Source organism: Lissotriton vulgaris, chromosome 2_1 (genome assembly GCF_964263255.1).
Source record: "Lissotriton vulgaris chromosome 2_1, aLisVul1.2, whole genome shotgun sequence".
NCBI classification, from domain to species: Eukaryota; Metazoa; Chordata; class Amphibia; order Caudata; family Salamandridae; genus Lissotriton; species Lissotriton vulgaris.
The window spans coordinates 1352665872-1352680893 of NC_141687.1; positions in this window are offsets into that span (position 1 = coordinate 1352665872).

Below are 15022 nucleotides of genomic sequence, written 5' to 3' on the forward strand. Positions count from 1 at the left end.
CACCTTGTTGCGCCATATTTACAAAGTGACGCATCTAGGTAGATGCTTCACTTTCTAAATCCCTGCGCCACATTATACCTGCGCCAGGTATAATGTATGCAAGGGGGGCGTATTGACGCAAGGAAGGGTCATAGAATTGATGCAGTGAAATCTATGAGATTTCACTGCGTCACTTTTAGGACGCCGTTGCGTCTAAATCTTGCGCCTGCCTCACAGCAGGCTTAAAACTGACGCAGGCCCTTTCACATGGGGCTTGCCCCGTGTGAAAGGACGCATTGCTGGAGTTGCGTCACTTTTGTGACACACTCCAGCAATGCGTCACTTTTGCGCTTACAGATACGTCAGAAATACTGACGTATCTGTAACTCCTAGCGACATGATGCGTCATACTGTAAATATGACGCATCAATCATGTCGCATGGAGTGCGCACTGAGAAGTGACGCAGCGCTGCTTTCACGCAGAGATGCGCTATTTCTCATAAATGAGGCCCCAGGAATTCACCGTATTTCAGCAATACAGTGCGCCGTTTCGTTGCATGCAGAATTGTTTGTGTGCAAGAAGGGGTACCTTCTTGCACAAAAACAATCCTATGAGGTGTTTTCCTCTGCTGCAGATATAGAAAGAGGAAAAACTGCAAATTTTTCCTTTTAACATCCGGATTTGGAACATCCCCAGGTTTGCATCATTTTATAAATCTGGGGCAGCATCAAATTCCAAGAGTGTTGTGGGGGAAAACCCACTACAATGTCCATGGAATGCTTCCTGGGTGCAGAGTAAGGCGAGGCAGCAAGTCGCCTTACTCATGATTTATGAGGCCACTCTAAGCCATGCTGGGTGGCTTTTCATGGCTTCTTACGTCTTAATGAGAGCCCTGCGCCATGCATGTACCACTTTACGTGATGCAAAAGTAACACAGGCTTCTCATAAATAAGCCCCTTAGTCCGGCTTAAATACTCTGACATTCACCTTGAGCCTAATGTGGGGGTATTTGCAAGGTGTGGTTAATAGCTCCTATTTCAATTTTCCAATTAGGAGTGCATATGCAATGTGCATGTAAAACATAAAATTCACTGCAGATTATTGGAATAGAAATGTATGAGGCAAGTGTGAATTACATAAACAAAAACACTTTCCCCAGCCAACCCAGACTGCAAATCCTCTAGAAGAAAGACAGGAAAGGGTGAACTTTCAAAAAATGTTACTCTGACAACCTAATTATTTATTTTACTTCCATTGAGATTGCATATGTTCAACTGTTGCCCTTTTTTTCCTAGGGGTGTAAATATATGTGCGCACAATTAATACACTATTTCAATAATCATAATTATTAAAGAATACAATGTCACAGTTTCCTAAGGCCGTGATTACAAGTTAGCCAAATGGTTGTGATGTATTCACCATACCCTTTAAACCAGGGCCCTTATTTATGAGGCCTTGCGTCAGTTTTGCGCCGCCGGTGCGTCACTTTTTGTGACGCACCAGCGGCGTACAAAATGTTCCTTGTTGCGCCATATTTAAAAAGTGACGCATCTAGGCAGATGCGTCACTTTTTAACCCCCTGCGCCACATTATACCTGCGTCAGGTATAATGTATGCAGAGGGGGCGTTCTCCCGCAAAAAGCCTCGTAATAGTGACGCAGTGAAATCTATGAGATTTCACTGCGTCACTTTTAGGATGCTGTTGCGTCAAAATCTTGCGCCTGCCTCACAGCAGGCGTAAGACTGACGCAAGCCCTTTCACATGGGGCTTTCCCCATGTGAAAGGACGCATTGCTGGAGTTGCGTCACTTTTGTGACACACTGCAGCAATGCGTCACTTTTGCGCTTACAGATGCGTCAGAAATACTGACGTATCTGTAAGTCCTTGCGACATGATGCGTCATACATTAAATATGACGCATCATTGGTGTCGCAAGGAGTGCGCAGTGAAAAGTGACGCATCGCTGTTTTCACGCAGCGATGCGTCACTTTTCATAAATGAGGCCCCAGGTGCTGTAAATACATCCTATCATAATTTTTTTACTAGGAAATGTAATGAAGCATAACACTGGTTACATGTGCAGGCTATTTGCACAGGAATCGGTATTATGAGTTGTGTAATAATTATCACACCCTTTCAGCTTTCTCCTGATAAATTTCGACAGCAAGGGTCTAATGTACTAATATTCCAAATAAGAAATTGTAAATTGTGAGTAATAATGATTAGGAATTTGTGATTTCTAAGTTGGAATGCACTGAAATGTACTCTGTGGTAGTGGTTGCAATTTGATCACCAACTTCTGCCGAATGCAATGGTATTTTTCAAAATATGTATTAATCAGTTTGTTCACAAAATACCGATCGTAGTGGTTTGCAATTTGACCTAAATCATGAATAATATCCGTAAAAGGACGAGGAGATTAGCGGTTGAGTATACACTTCACCTCATATGTGTCAAAATAACCTAAGTATACTGTTGCGAAAGCTAAGTCAGAGAGAAACTATCTCAAGCTGTCAACAGGTACCTTTGGAAGCATGTGGTTTTAGGATCAATTGCCCCTACTTGCCTGAAGGTGACATGATGATCACTGGGCTATGCTCCTCACCCGTCCGCTACTGCAATGCACGAAGGGCCCTGCAATGGGGCACTTTACTGCAGATCTTTTTCAAAATACCTAATGAACACAGCTGCACACAGAATGGTATGTTCAGAAGTGAAAATATTGGCAAAAGTGTGAATCCAAAATCATCTACGGACCATATATATCAATGTATTTAAGGTAATCTCACTGGTCACAGTTTAGATTAAAGCAAAAGTGATGAAGAGATTTGGAAATAATGGTCCCTATCTTTGTTTGCAATTGAATGTTGGTCGCCTAAAGACCTGATGATGAAGCATGTCACCTTCGGGTTAGTGAGGGCAATTGTTCCTAAAAGCACATGCTTCAACGGTACCTGCTGACAGCTTTTAAATAAAATGCAGGCCATATTTACTAAAATGAAATCAAGATATGTTTAAAAAAGAAGAAACATTTTGCAACTGTTGTTTAGGAGTAGGCTACCTACAAATATTTTGTCCACATTCATAAACAGGAAAGGGTCCTATGGGGACAGCTTCCTGTTTTTGAATGATTACCACCCCCTTTGCATACTCCTTTCCAGTTATCGATTTCATATTTACTCGTAAACCTAAATTATCATTTCATAATGTTTTACTGAATCACAAATTATTTTATCTACATTTAAAAATGCCATTCTGTGATTGCAAAGGCTCCAATTTGACATTTGTACATCAGACCTCAAATCTGTATGTGTTGCCTTCTTTCTAGGTCTTTTCCCCTGATAATGTTTCGCAGGTTTGACCTCGAGAAAAAAGAGGGGTCCATGATAATTTATTTATTTAAGAAATTTATAAAGCACACTATCACCTTACAGGCATCCTGGCGCTGAGGCTCCACAGAGAGTGGCAAGCAGAGGGGGTGGCAGGGTACCACCCGGTTAAACCTTAGGAAACAACCAGGTTTTCACATGTTTCCTGAAGGGGAGAAGTTCCTCAATTTGATGGATCTCCAAGGGCAGACTGTTCCAGAGTTTGGCAGCAGCAACTCCAAAGGATCTGCCCCCTGCCCTAGCTTTCTTAAATCTGGGTACTCTCACCAGACGTGCCGTTGCTGAACGGAGTGCTCTAGTTGGTGTGTACCAGACAAATTTAGTTTGCAGTGATCTAGAACAAAACCCATGAAGGGCTTTAAAAACAAGGCAGAGGGATTTAAATTGTACTCTCTGCCTAAGAGGGAGCCAGTGGAGTTCAGCCATCGCCGCTGAGACAGAGGATCTTCTAGGCCAGCCAAGGACCAGCTTGGCAGCGGCGGACTGAATTCTTTGGAGCCTATCCATCAGTAGACTCGGAGACTCGAGCAACAGGGCGTTACAGTAATCGAGTCTACTCAAGATAGTACACCTGACCACTAAAGCCCGGGCCTGCAAGGGAAGTAGCGGTAAGATCTTTCGAAGGGACCTGATAAGAGCAAAGCAACAGGAAACCGTTTCCGCTACCTGAGCCTCTATGCTCAACTTGCTGTCCATCATGACACCCAAATTACTAACATTTTTAACCGGTTGAACTTTTATAGATGTTTCTGGAGGCCAGAAATTATCCGGAAAAGGGCGAGGAATCCGAGTCCCAGCGCAGAAGAGCACCTCAGTCTTGCTAGCGTTAAACTGCAAGGAGTTATTATGTAACCAACCGGCAGTGTCCCGCATACAGTCATGAAGTATCTCCAGCGGGATCGACTCCTCACCCTCCCAAGACAGAATTAGTTGGGTGTCATCTGCGTAATTGATTGCATTGATCTTATAAGACTTGATCAGTGCAATCAGGGGTTTCAGGTAAAGGTTGAACAAGATCAGGCTAACTGCCGAACCCTGTGGAACCCCTTGTGACACCGGAGAGAACGCAGATTGAAAAGGGGGAAGGGACTCCGCCTGCTTTCTATCCTGCAAAAAAGAGCACCGCCACTCACCCCGGCCTCACTCACTCTTCTCAGGAGGATCTCATGGTTTACCGTATCAAAGGCGGCAGACAGGTCAAGCAGAATCAGGGCTGCTGGTTGACCTCTGTCTGCACGCCTTTGAAGATCATCCATGGCGGTAATCAGCGCCGTCTCGGTCCCATGGGCCGGACAAAAGCCAAATTGTATTTCTTCCAAAAATTGGTGCTGCTCCAGATGTTTGGAAAGGAGTGAGCTAACCGAACGTTCAACAATTGTTGCAGGGAACGGTAGCAAGGAGATTGGTCTATAGTTCTTTAAACATTCCGGGTCCAGAGATGGTTTTTTCAAAAGCGGGGATACCAAGGCCTGTTTCCAGTGTTAAGGAACTATACCACTAGCCAAAGATTGATTACAAATCCTGCAAAGGGTAAGAAATAATTCCTCTCCGTTGTCTTTCTAGATCTTATGAGGGATTGGGTCCAAGGGTGAGCCAGATGAAATACCCTGAGCCAGCCTGCCGAAGTCCTCCTCCGTAACAGGAGGAAACTCTAAGAGTAAATCAGCAGGCTGCCAGCCCGAGCCCCCATCCCCACCCTCTGCGCCCTCATCCCCTAGACCAAAGGGGCTAGTTGAGTCAGTAGCTGTACTGAGATCGTTAATGATGGCATCAAATATTTCCTTAAAAAACTAAGCCAAGTTATCACAGAGTGCCTGTGTGGGGGGAATCGACCCCGCCATCCCTGTTCCCTGCCAGCTGCCACTGCTTCTTTGTAAGTACAAAGTCTAACATATTATGACCGTGCTATAAAGATTATCAGTGAAGCGAAGACATTCAATGGAGACAACACAACCAAGTGGGCAGACAGTCTTCAGGCAAACTTGATCATGAAACCAGGGCTGTAGCATGGTTAGTGAGATTCAACGGTATATAAATCTCAAACTTCCCAACTAAAGAATCAGTGCGTTGCAAAATGGATGAGTGAGAAAACCAAGGTTCAGGATGGCCAGTCCTAATGAGGAGTATTGTCAGCATTGATTTGATTAAATGGACCTCCGGAGTTGATTTTGAGTTTAGGGGACAGGTACTCCATTACAACAGTGACCTGTATCCTGTCCATCTGAAATTGAGTAGGACAGATCGCAAGTTTTACGCTGATGGAATAAAATGTACTCAGCCAGTGTAAAACCTCCTCCAACGGCTCCATGCAATAGGATCCAATGGTGGTAAAGCAAGGCAATCTTCCACCGTATGTAGAGTGGACGGTGGAATGCTTTTTTTTTTTTTTTTTACTGTCCATCGCTGCAAGGTATATCCTAGCAGTAATGGACAGTAAATAAAAAAAATATATATTCCCACACAATAGTATCAAACTTCCAAGATATGAGTATTGTTAGTTTTTATTTCTCAAAAAAAAACTCACTTTTTTGGAGTTGTTTAAAAAAAAAACTGGGAATTTGGCAGCCTGCCATCATGTTTGATTGAGCGATCCATCAACATTTTCCTTCACTAACAGGAATCACCATGATGATGGTTCCTGCTAATGTATAGAGCTGTCTGTGGGCTAGTGGACATCTCTAAATTTGGCTAGTGAGTAAAGACAGAGTGGTGGATGTAAAGTCCTCCACACCCTGTCTGCCTTTACTCCTTCTGCCAAACCCTAAGCCAGACCCTCCATCTAGAGTGACATAGTGAGGAAAAACGTTTGTTTGCAATGCTACCCCAAGGGATTGCCCATGGTTAGACTATTTGCAAGCATTTCACCTATCACCTTTTGAGTGTAGGATTGCCAGTAGCATGCCCAATAATGTGAGATAAGCACATCTTTCCAAACCTCCTTTAGCCAATATTTGTGAATTCTAAAGAGTAGGACATTTAAATGCATTCAAGGAGTACTTCTGTGGGGGCAATTTGCTACTTTTTTTAAACCAGTCACTGTAAATACTTAAGCTCCTCATCCAAAAACATGAACAAATGTAACCCTTTTAGTGAAATCAGAGCAGCAAGAAAAACCAACGCAACCATAGCAGATCTGACTCAGGACTAACAGACCCAAATGCAAAGCCATTAATTAATTTATTTGGGGTTGTCACATCCCCCTACCAAAACGATGCTCCTTCATCAAAGAAGTTTCATATTCAAACTGGGAACTAAAAGAAAAAGACTAATCCAAATAATAAAGTCTTTCCACTGAATGTTGTGTTGCTCATTGATGCTCTACAAATGTCTCCAGCAGGCATAGGCCAAGAAAAGATCACCATAATGCCATTGCTTTGGTGGAAGGCCCATTGATGCTCTGAGGAATCTGACACTTCAGGAAGAGGTAATGTCAACAAAGAAAGCTATGAAACGGGAAACATCACAGAGTTGTAGCAAGTCAAGTAAGAGACTAAACATGGTAGTACTTGAACCAGACTGAATCAGGAGAGTTTCCCTCACTGGAGTAAACGTATGAAGTACTTATCAAAATGAAGAGTTAAAATGTGCCTGTCCTTAGTGAAAATAATACACGTACATGCAGTGCCTAATTTGTGAAAATGTAAGTACGGGGACTCACATTTAGGTTAGGAGCAGTACTTTAAATGTACACCTAATATCCAGTACTGAGTACCTGCACTTCTTTGATTTGAAAGGGAGAGTACCTACACTTCTCAACACGGTTGCAATGCATTCAATGGAAAAGTACCTGCACTTCTCAGGAGCAAACAAGTGCTATAAATAGTTAGTACCTACACATGCATATTTCCATTTGAAGCACTGCTTAGGAGTCTCCTGGCAGGAGCTGGAACAGTTGCATACTAAGGCTGCCTAGTCATGATTCCTCCACATGCCACTTTCTACCACCACCCTTTTCTTCATGTCTCTTTATCTTACTATGGCAGGTTCTTCTTCATATCTTCTTTCTCCTATTGTCACTCTTATCGTACCTATTTCCTCCACTATTTTCTTCCTTTTTCAGCTTTTCTCACACTTGTTCCGGCTCAAAGTCATATAGTGGAAAATAATTCCCTGTCCCTAAAAATAAGTTTGGTACCCACCACCTGCAACCATCTGAAAGAATACCTCAATGCTGAAATGATACCAGTTTTTTTAATGAATGCCATTACTAAGCCAATTCAAAGGGTTTTACATTTGCAGGTTTTTCTCTCAGGTGTGAAATTAATACATCCATATGATATTCTTATTTTATCAATTATGTGCTATTCACTAAAATGCTGGACTCTGACACCGCTTTCATATGTTGGATGAGGGCAATAGGCATTGGTTGCAACAATCGGCATTGACTAATCCTGAAAGAGAATTGGGGTCGTCTATGTTAGGTTCATAGTACCCAACCAATGTGAATTTATAATGAAAGAACGCAATTCTCATTATAACCCATCTGCCTATCCTGTCTACTTCACTGTCTTCTACAGCAATGTATGGGCACCTTTTAACCAGAATTTCCACTCCTTTAATTTAGTTGTTGGGCAGTACAGATAAGGTTCTAAACCCAGTGACTAGACTTAAAAAGATTTCTCATTTCTATATCTGTTAAATGTGTTTCCTGCAGTATTAAAATCTGTGCAGGGGTGTCTTTAAAATATTGTAGAATCTTCTCCCTCCTTTATTTGACATTTAACCCATTCACATTCCAAGAAAAAACCTTCAACTGGGCACTGTTTTCACTCATCAATTGGGCCAGGTCTTTCCTACTCATGGGGCACCTAGAACAATACTAAGGCGAACAGGGCACATTTATTTTAATTTTTTCCCACAAATCCCCACCCATTGTCCCTCACCCATACCCCACCCACTCCCTTTGGTGACACCCACCCTGGAGAACCCTCCTTTCCCCTCCTCCATGGCTTATACATAGGTCTATGGGGGCCCCTCCTGGAGTCGGAAGGATACATTATACCGTGTCCCTTTTTACCGCTTTTCACTTCTTATTATACCCATTTTGCACTATTTACTGAACCTGAAAATATTAGTGACATGTTGGACACGGGGAGGGATCTATTTTCCAGTTCCTCTAGCTTGTCCCTCCCTCTGAGATAGACTGTAAGAAATTCTCTGCATCCTCCACCCGCCTCCAAGTGTGCATTTTATTATTATGCATTACCCGTAAAGTTGCTGGGAATTTTAACTGTGCAGTGGTACCTGGCTGCTTGAAAGGATAAAGTAATTTCCCCAGCTCCCATTGCTTGTTTGCGGTGATGAATGACACAGCTGATCTTATTTGAAAGCTAATTCCATATACCGTTAACAATTTCATTTTTAGGGCCTTAACCAGAATGTCTTACATTATCCTGTAAATGTGAAAATTAATTAAATTCTTCCTGGGCTTAGTCTTATTAGGGGTTAACCTAAATGGGTCTCTATGAACCCTCTGGATGTCTGCCATAAGGTCTTGTTCCATGCAGTCAACTTGGATTCCTTCTTTAATTGGCCTAACCAGAAATCCCTTTAGGTTATCCCCCTCCACCCCCTCTGGGATCTTCAGCAAGAGGAGGGATTCAAGCTTTTCTTTTAACAACCATCTCACTTTCCTTTAACAAGGTGATCTCTTTCTTGTCTTCCTCAGTTTGAGATGTTAGACCCTTCACTGCTGTTTCAAGTGCTAATGATCTGGCCGCAAGAGCGTCCAGCTTATTTTCCATTTTCTCACATGCTGTCCTAATCTCGGTCTGGTTTGCTTCAGTGATCTCAACTCTGCTCCTGACCTCTGTTGTCAGCAACTGAATTAGGTCTGAGACTGACTGAGGTGCTGCCTGACTTGAAGGTCCAGCCTTCAAGTCTTATGTTAATATCTTGCTCTGACCGTTATCCTCAGAGTGCGAAACCCTCTGCAGCTCAATGTGCGGGAGTGTAACCGTATCCTCATCCACGACACTCACTGTTCTTACTCCTCAGGCAATTTCCTCCATTAACTGAGGGTCGTCTGCCAGTACGTGGAACCTGTTAGGGCTCATTATCGTCTACATCTTGCTTCCTGAGGAGCATGCGATATTGTCTGGCACAGAGGTGTCTGGATGTTTCAATATCAGAGTTTTTGTCATTACTTTAAAAAAGGTTCTCAATGAAGGGGTAGCTCTCACTTTATGCTGTTGAGGAGACACACTTACCTTCCTTGACTTTCCCCTTCTTAAGGCTGGCCCCAACTTCATGCGATATTGTCTGGCACAGAGGTGTCTGGATGTTTCAATATCAGAGTTTTTGGCATTACTTTAAAAAAGGTTCTCAATGAAGGGGTAGCTCTCACTTTATGCTCTTGAGGAGACACACTTACCTTCCTTGACTTTCCCCTTCTTAAGGCTGGCCCCAACTTCAATCCCTATCTCAGTGTGGCTTGGCCGGGTACTAACAGATTTACCCACTTTTAAGGTGTCTTGCGTAGTTTTTTTATCGGTTACTAAAGGCCCTGTAACTGGTCCTGCCACTGCTCTCCTTAGAGAGTATCCATCTTTCTGTGTGGTGCGTACTGCTGTCTCCCCCTGTGTACCCTTACTTGGTAATACTTCCCCACTGTTGATTTGCTCCCAGGGGATTTGATTTTCACCTTTGAAGTAGTTCTGGAATGTTTTGGATGGATAGCACCCCCCCTTACTTCCCCTATTGCTCCCCAGCAGCAAACTATCCCCCCTACCTGTATCCACCAAGGGGCTTTCCAAGTGCTTCAGGCCTCCATCTAATCATTTGGCTTCAAACACGCTCGTGCTGCCCCTGCTTACACCACCCCGGACAGGAATCCGTGTGACCGCTCTCCGCCTCCTGCTAAGCTCCAGTGCTCCGCTGGACTACCATGGATCCGGTAGGTCCACACCAAGCTGCTCCGTAGCCGCCTCTGCCGCCACCACCTCCGACTCCGATGCCGCCATGATCAAAGAAACGGCATGAGAAATGGAGGCGAATATTCCTTTTTCCGTGTCGCTGCAGTCACCAGTAAGCAAGTTTGTATTTAGTAAGGGAAACGATCCCCATTTACTCGGTTATTCTTCACCGCATATTTCCCCTTTATACGTGGGTGAAAAAACTGCCATAATGCTCCCGACTCCCAGAGCCTCCACGACCTGTCGCTAGCTGGCCACCATGTTCCCTGCCTCTATCTAACATAGACAATCCCAGTTCTCTTTCAGGATTACTCATGGAGTTAATACGCTTTCCTGACCCTATAATCTTAGCAGGGGATTTTTTTTTTCTTTCAAGTCTGTCTTTATTTTCAAGGGAGGAGGGAAGTCGCATAAGACAGGACCAGGAATACACAGCATTAGGCCTACAACCCCATCTGGGGCTGGCCGCGTGGTCAGAGATCACATGTCTAGTGCTATAACTCTGTAGCAAAGACAATGCGTTACACAGCGATATGCCTACAACCCTCGAGGGGCCGGCTGCGTTCAATACTGTTCATGTTAGCACATTCTGGTCCATTATGAAGGGAAAGTCTCAGCTTCCACTCTGGCGACAAGCGGGGAGACCGGTCAAACTCAACAGACGGCCCAACAGGGGCCTAGAGCCCGCATAACAGCGGAGAACATACAGAAAAGGGGATAGATAATAGAAAAAGAACAACAGAAAGGAGGAAAGATAGAGCTAGAAGAGTGAGAGTGGGGAGAGTGTGCATTGGGGCCGAGAGAGTAGGGCAGAGAGACCCCTTTTGTGTGCCATGTTATAATTGCAGCGCAAGAGAACGGCTAGGCCCGAAATCTGCCTGGATCCGGGGAAAGGACTGCGTCAGCGAACAGGTGTAGTGTTCTCAGTTTATGGGCATGTGGCGTGCGTGTTCTACCCTGCATAAATACTTAATGGTTGCCAAATAGCCTTATAGCGTGTATCGCGCGCCTGCAATCGTGCTGTGACGAGCTCCATTGTGATTACGTGCAATAAACGCACAAACCAGGCCGCAATTGAGGGTGTCTCAGGCTTTTTCCAATACAGGGCAATGAGTTGCCTGGCTGCTCCCAACATTTGGAGTGCCAGGATCCAATCACTCCTGGTAAGCGCCTTCAGGCTAGCAGGTTTGATGCCCAGCAAAACTGTACTAGGATCCTCAGGCAAAGGGAACCCCAGGACCCCCCTGATGTGGCTGAGGACCTCTTTCCAGAGCATAGTCAACAATGGACAAGCCCACCTGATGTGAACGAAGTCTCCCAGTGCAGAATGGCATCTCCTCCACAAAGGGGAAGAGGAAGGGAACATCTTATGAAGACGTTGGGGCATGTAGTACCACTGAGTCATAAGTTTATAAGCGTTTTCCCATTGCGGAATGCTGCAATATATCTTGGGAATTTCACGCCACAGCCTGCTCCACTGGACAGCCGAGAGGTCCACACCCAGCATTTCCTGCCAGCGGCGTTGGTAGGGGTGTACAGGTGACAGCTGTGGATGCTGTAGAATCTGATAGATTCGGGAGGCAAGCCCCTTGGACTCAATGGGGTGTCGAGCCAGGTGCTCAAAGGGAGTGAAAGCCCGCGTAGCCGCCTAGTACATGGCCTCCGAAGTCGCCCAGTGTTTCAGCTGGGCATACTGCAGCCCTGCAGTCGCCGGTATTCGAAATTCGTCCCTGCACTGAGCAAAGGATTTAATCACACTCACCTCGAACAGTCCGTTATACCCCGGCAGCCCCTTGCGACCATTTGGCAAAGGCCGTGTACGATAAGCCGGTGGGAAAGATGAATTCCCTTCGATCGGGGTATGCGGCGAGGGGAAGGTCATGAGGACTCGGCTCGTGGCAACCTTATCCCAGTTGTCCAGGACCGTCTTGTGGGGACTGCAATATAGGCTCTTTTGGAGTGCGCTGCCCGGTGGTGTCATGCAAGGTCCCATATGGTCTCCCCGTCACAGCAAGATCCATGTGTAACCATCCCTTTTCACTCTCTATAACCCCCCACTCCACAACATACCGGAGATGTGCTGCCCAGTAATAATCCACGAGGTTGGGACACGCCAGCCTCCCCCTAGCCCTTGGTGCCATCAGGATCTTTTGAGAGAACCGGAGTTTCATGCCGCCCCATATGAAGTTTGCAAGGTCACGCTGGAGGCTGCGAATACAGTGCAGCGGAATGGGGGTGGGGAGGCATTGAAAAAGGTACAGAATTTTTGGAAGGATCGACATTTTGATAGCATGAAGTCGGCCCAGTCACAATAGTACCAGCGGCCTCCACCGCCTCAAGTCCTCAAGCACTGATCTGCAGCATTCTCGCCAGTTAGCTTGTGTCCACGCGTCGAGGGATGGAGTCACCTGGAGACCAAGGTAGCGGATGGAGCAAGTAGTCCATTGGTAGGGAACCAAGCCCTCCAGGATGGGAACCTCGTTGTGTGGGATAGTTAAGTTGAGCACCCAAGATTTACTGTGAATAATTTTGAGGCTGGAGGCGCGCTCAAAAAGGCATAGGGCAGCGTGGAGAGCCGGAAGGGATTCCCGGGGGCGCGTCAAGGAAAGGACGAGGTCGTCCGCTAACAACGCCACCTTGTTTTCACGTCCCCCCATTTGGATACCGTGGATGTCAGGCACCCGACGGATCATCTCCGCTAGCGGTTCCACCACAAGGGCGAACAGCAGGGGCGAAAGGGGGCACCCCTGTCTGGTCCCCCTATAGATGGCGAACGGCTCAGTAAGCGTGCCGTTTACCGGGATCCGAGCCTGCGGAGCGAGGTATGGCGCCATGATCCGGGCAATCATGTTCTGCCCCTACCCGATTCTACTCAAGACCGCCTGCAGGAAGGTCCAATCCACGGGATCAAAAGCCTTCCTCTGCGTCCAATGAGAGAAGGCAAGCAGGGATCTCCCAGTGACGCGCCTTTCCCACTAAGTGTGCCAATTTGCGTACTTTGTCAGCCCCTTGCCGGTTGCAGATAAAGCCGACCTGATCTGGATCCACCAGGTCCTGCATGTAGGGGTCTAGGCGTTTCGCCAGGAGCTTAGTATACATTTTGAGGTCGGTGTTTAACAAGGCAATGGGGGGCTACGTCGTACTGTGTGGGGTCTTTTCCTGGCTTCAAGATTAGGGCTATCTCGGCCATACCCATATCCAGAGTTGGTCCCTCAGTATCCGAGAAGGAATTATATAGCCTCAAGAGATTGGGCCCGAGTTGGGACTGAAACATGCGATAGAAAGATAAGGATATACCGTCATGTCCCGGGGTCTTCCCGAGGGGAAGATCCCTCAGGGCTGTTAAGACTTCATCATGAGTGATAGGTCCCTCCAGGGTCTCGGCATAGTGCGGGTGAAGTTATTGAGAACGTCCGCCACTGCCTCCGGGGTCGGAGGTTCCCTGTGATAGAGCGCCGAGTAGTAGAACTGGATTGCCTTGCGCTTGTCCCTCTCCAGGGTGGCCGTTGTCCCCTCAGGGAGTTGGACCGATGTTATATGAGCTTTGGCCGCACGCGCCCACAATCGTCCCACCAGCAACTTACCCACCCTGCCTCCCCCCTCATAGTACTTCTGCTTAAGGGCCAGGAGCGACGTCTCCTCTTTGTTAGCGCGTAGCAGCCTCAGCTGCCCTTTGAGGTTGGCAAGACGCCTCCGAGACGCTAATGAGGAACCGCCCTGGTCCCTTTGCTCCTCCTGTTTTATGTCCTTTGCTAGGCTATGCTCCAAAGCCCGGGCCTCACGCACCCTGGCAATCGATAGAGTGGTTATATGGCCTCTCATGGTTGCCTTAAAGGCATCCCATACCACAGGGAAGGGCGTCTCTGGGAGGTCATTAGTAATGAAGTAAGAGTCAATGGCAGCTCTAATGCTGTCTACAGCATCTGGATTGCGAAGAATACTCGGTGGCAAGCGCCACGTCAACTCGTGGGCAGGGGGAGCGGCGGGGTGCTAAAGGAGCAACTCGACATGCGCATGATCTGAGAGCGAAATATCAGACATGGAGGCTCCCAACATATCGCGCAACAGGGCGTGAGAGACAAAGAGGAAGTCAATCCGGGAGTACGAGCGGTGTGCATGGGAATAGAACGAGTAGTCTCGTAAGCCCGGGGAGTGAGAACGCCATGCACCAAACAGTCCCAGCTCCGTTATTTGGGCACGCAGAGCAGAAGACATGGCCTGGCACCACTGAACATAGCGTTACTGCGATCCACTGCCAGGTCCCAGACAATATTAAAATCCCCCCCTAAGATCAGAAAGCGGTCCCCCCCCGGAACGTGGTCCCGTAAGCATGATTGGAGATACCGATCCTGCGTCTGGTTGGATGCATACACATTGCACAGAGTAAAGGTACGCCGGCCAATTGCCACACTCACCCTAAGAAAGCATCCATCACCACTTGGAGGGGATATCTGGCATGAGCCATGCGATTGGTATCAGGCCGCAAAAGATGTGTTTCCTGTAAAAAGTATGATGTCGGGATTTTGCTGCAGGAGATACCGCCAGGTCTGGCGCCGCTTGGTAGGGGAGTTTAAGCCCTTGACATTTAGCGTTAATACCTTCAAGGGCTTGGATATTTTAGCTGTCATACTGTGGACCAATCATAACCTATCCTCGCTTCCACCTCCCCGTCCCTGCGCATCGCGGCCTCATGGGGTGTGCCCCCCTCCACTCCAAGTGTCGATGACTCATTCTCCCT